General features: G+C 41.7%; 1 pseudogene; it reads right to left on the reverse strand.

The window, feature by feature from the left end:
* Nucleotides 1–2320: 2320 nt before the first annotated feature.
* On the reverse strand, nt 2321–3265 carry LOC101577697 (annotated as a pseudogene).
* Between the last annotated feature and the right edge of the window lie 481 nt (nt 3266–3746).

The following is a 3746-nucleotide window of genomic DNA, read 5'->3' on the forward strand; positions in this document are numbered from 1 at the left end:
AAGAATCATGTCAGAGAGACCCAGAGATCAGCTAAAAAACACAGACAATGGAAAGCAGAAGAGGAATATACACCCTGGCACAGAAAATCATTTTGAAAGAAGATATTGTAGGGTAAGCCAAACATATACATAAGAGTTAAAAAGAAGGGATATAGTTATGTAAAGTTGGACAAATATTTGAATATTAACTCTTCCTTTCATTAAATCTTTAATTTTTCTTGTCTTTTTTACTTAAAAATTATTTTAAAGAGAGTATGATAATAAGTGATAAGACCTTAGAAATGGTACATATTTAGAAGACCAAGAGGATATGTATTCAGCCATTTTTTTTTTTTTTGCGGTACTAGAGATTGAACTCATGACCTTGCTTACCAGGCAAGTGTTTATTCTACTGAGCTATCTCCTTGGCCCAAGCCATGGTTTTTGTATTACATGTATCTGTCAATCTGAGCAATAGCTTTGAGGATAACAATAGGTAATATAACAACCAGTACTAATTTGTTACTCATGCTTAGAAAATCTGTAACATATGTATTGTTGTATGTTACCCTGTTTCTGCTATTTGTTTTTGCTTTTGTTTTTACTCTTCAAAGTAAATAAAATAAAATGTAAACAAAAACAACAAAAAAAGTTAAAAAGAGGGGAACTGGCCCACCAGGGCAGATCTGTGGGGTCACTCACCCTGGGAATAGCCTTCTTGAGAATTTCCTAAGTAGGCAGTGGGAACTGAAGAGAATGCCACCATCTAGCCCCCACATAGAATTCAGACATGTGGGCCCCCTTGCCCATTGCCCCTTCTCCAAATATCCAGGAGGTCAAAGGCTTGCTGCATCCTTACTGGTGTACTTGAATGGGATAGGATACTCCCTCCCACCCACCAAAACTCAGGCTGCAAGAGGACAAGCAAGTGAATGCTGCCTGTGTCTGAAGTCACAAATATTGGACTGTAGGCATGCCTGAGTCACCACCAGTTGCTTCAAGTTTGTCCCACATCAACTAGGACCTTCATCTGGCACACAGAGCAAATGCTGGTCCTGCTTAAATTTGTACCCAATGCCCTAAGGTGGCTTGAGTTCCCACCTAGTACTCACTGCCCTGTGTCATCCCTAGACATACCAGGGACTCTATCTGCTATTCAGCACCAATCTTGGGCAGTGTGGACTCCCCATGAGAAGCCCCAGTCCCATGTGAGTCTGCCCATTGCCCTGGGCTGGATGGAGCCCTGATTCAGTGCTAGGCATCCAGTTTCCACCCTGAGATATTAGAGGCCTAACTTGCACATTTCCAGTTCCAATAGGCCAATCTTCTTCCTAGTTTGCAGCAAGAGGGGTCAAAGGTCTGTCTGATTTGCCTGGTGCCCTGGACCCCCTTGAGACACCCCACAGTGTCCTGTGTATCCTTGAGCTTGCTGCAACTTCCCCACATCAGTTCTGGGCACATATGTGTCTGTCTCCAGGAGCTTCCATGTAGTTTTGAGCTGATCCCACAGACACTGGACACTGGAATATACTTCGTGTACCTAGAGTTGCTCCTCAGCCATCATAAATTCTTGCCAAGAGCCTCAGAATCTAAAGTCCAACACTTTTTCTGGACATGTATCCCATCTTGGACAGTTACCACCAGCAGGATTTTACAGACAGGAAATCCCTTCAACAGCGAAGTCTACACATAACCTGACAGTTTATAAAGTGGGGCAAAGAGGAGTGTGATTTGTGGAATTAAAGACCGTGGGCACTGGAAACCATAGGAATTTTCTACTTTTTTTTCTCCTCCCTTCTTTTTGAATTGATTTTTTTTCTTCTCCCATATTATATATTTTGTGGTTTTGCTATATACTTTCTCTTTTAGTGGAACTTAGAGTTTTATTGCTCATTTTATTATTGTCTTTTCTTAATGTTCCTTTGTGTGAATAAGTCTTCCTTTTTTTTCTCATTATTTTTCTTGCTATCTCTTTCAATTTATTTCCTTAGTATTTTTCTTTAATTAATTTTTTTAAATGTATTTAGTGCAGGATCTACAGGGTCTCATTATGTAGATTGGACTTGTAATGATCCTCCTGTTTTCAGTCTCCCAAGCACTGGGATTGCAGGTGAGTGCCACCACTCACAGTGTCAATCACTGTCTCAGTGTGCCCCCGGGGACAGGGCTGGCACAGCTTGTGGTGCCAGGGATCAAACCTGGCCCCTGCACTCTGCCTAAGCAGGCACTTTAGTCCGCTGAACTATCTGGCCAGCCCTCTAATTTAATCTTTTAAAAGAGAATTATGTCTTTATTCCTTGCTTTGCCAATCAGGCAGCCTGAATAGTTTGGTTTTTGGTGATCAGTCAAGGAGACCAAATCCCATTTCCTCATCTGACTCCTCCAACTCTTCCTTGGTTTCCACCTTGGCTGGGGCAGCTGCAGCAGCAGGGGCAGCAGTGGTGGCTTCGGCGACAGGGGCAGCAGTCACGAATACAGATGGATAAGTCAAGAAGGCCTTGACCTTTTCAGCAAGTGGGAAGGTGTAATCAGTCTCCACAGACAAAGCTAGGACCCTCTTGTACACACTGATGATAGAATGGGGCACTGATGCAACAGTTGGGTAACCAGTCTGCAGACTAACACTGGCAACATTGCGGACGCCCTCCAGAAAGCAATAATGCAGTTTCCTCTGTAACATCAAGCACTTCTGTGTTGTAGATGCTTCCATTGTCAAACACTTGCTGAATGATCAGCCCAAAGGAGAATGGTGAGATGTTCAACATGTTCAAGAGGGTTGCCTCGCTGGCTCCCACTTTGCCCCAGTCTTAATCAGCTGTACATCACTAAGGATTTAAATGGTGCTCCAGAGATTTTAGTGGTGATGCACAGAGCCTGGAAGATGAAAGTCTTCTTGAGCCTCAGAACAGTGTTCTGGGCTGGCACAGTGGCTTCACATGATGCAATGGCATCTGCAAGGGCAGAAACAGGCACCTTATTGGCCAGCAGCATATCCCTGATCTCGTGAGGTCCTACTTGGTGAACACAAAACCCACATCTCCCCGGATATGAGGCAACAGTCTCTCCAGAGATGGGTTGTTTTCCAGATGTCCTCGGATAGCCTTGCACATCATGGTATTCTTGCCCATCAGCACCACAGCCTTCCCTCTGAGGGACATTCTGATCTGCTGCATCTGGAGCCCACATTGTCTGCTCCCACAGTGAAGCATTTTGGATAGTCATCCAAAAGCTGAATGATCTTAAGGAAATAGTTGTATTTCCAGGTCACCCTGTCTTCCGTGCGCATCATGGTGGTGCATCAGGGATTGCCATGGAGTTTTTTTTTTTTTTTAATTTTTGACATCAGTTATTTTTATTTTAAAGAAAAAAAACAATGGCACAAAATCTCAAAACAAGATTTTAAGAGAGTAACAATGTTAATACATTGTGTATTGTTACTGCCAAAGCAGTTTCTCATATTACAAGATATAGGCAAGAAATAATAAATAAACAACATAGGTACAAATCTCTTTTTTTTAAGTCAACAGAAAATGCAAATATACTTTTTAAAGTTTCTAATACTAGGAGAAGATATCATACAATGTCTTTTAAATAAGCCATGGAGGTTTTAAAGACGGTGTCACTTTCATAAGGATGCCTGAAAAGAGCTCTTATTTAATCTTTATTCTTTTTTTTTCTTTTCAAAGTTTTATTGATAAACATATAGCAATGAGACAGTTTCAAATCAAATCGAAAGTACAGTTTCAACAAATAATACACTGCATATA

The sequence above is a fragment of the Octodon degus genome, unplaced genomic scaffold, assembly GCF_000260255.1.
Source record: "Octodon degus isolate 3935 unplaced genomic scaffold, OctDeg1.0 scaffold00280, whole genome shotgun sequence".
In the NCBI taxonomy this organism is placed as follows: Eukaryota; Metazoa; Chordata; class Mammalia; order Rodentia; family Octodontidae; genus Octodon; species Octodon degus.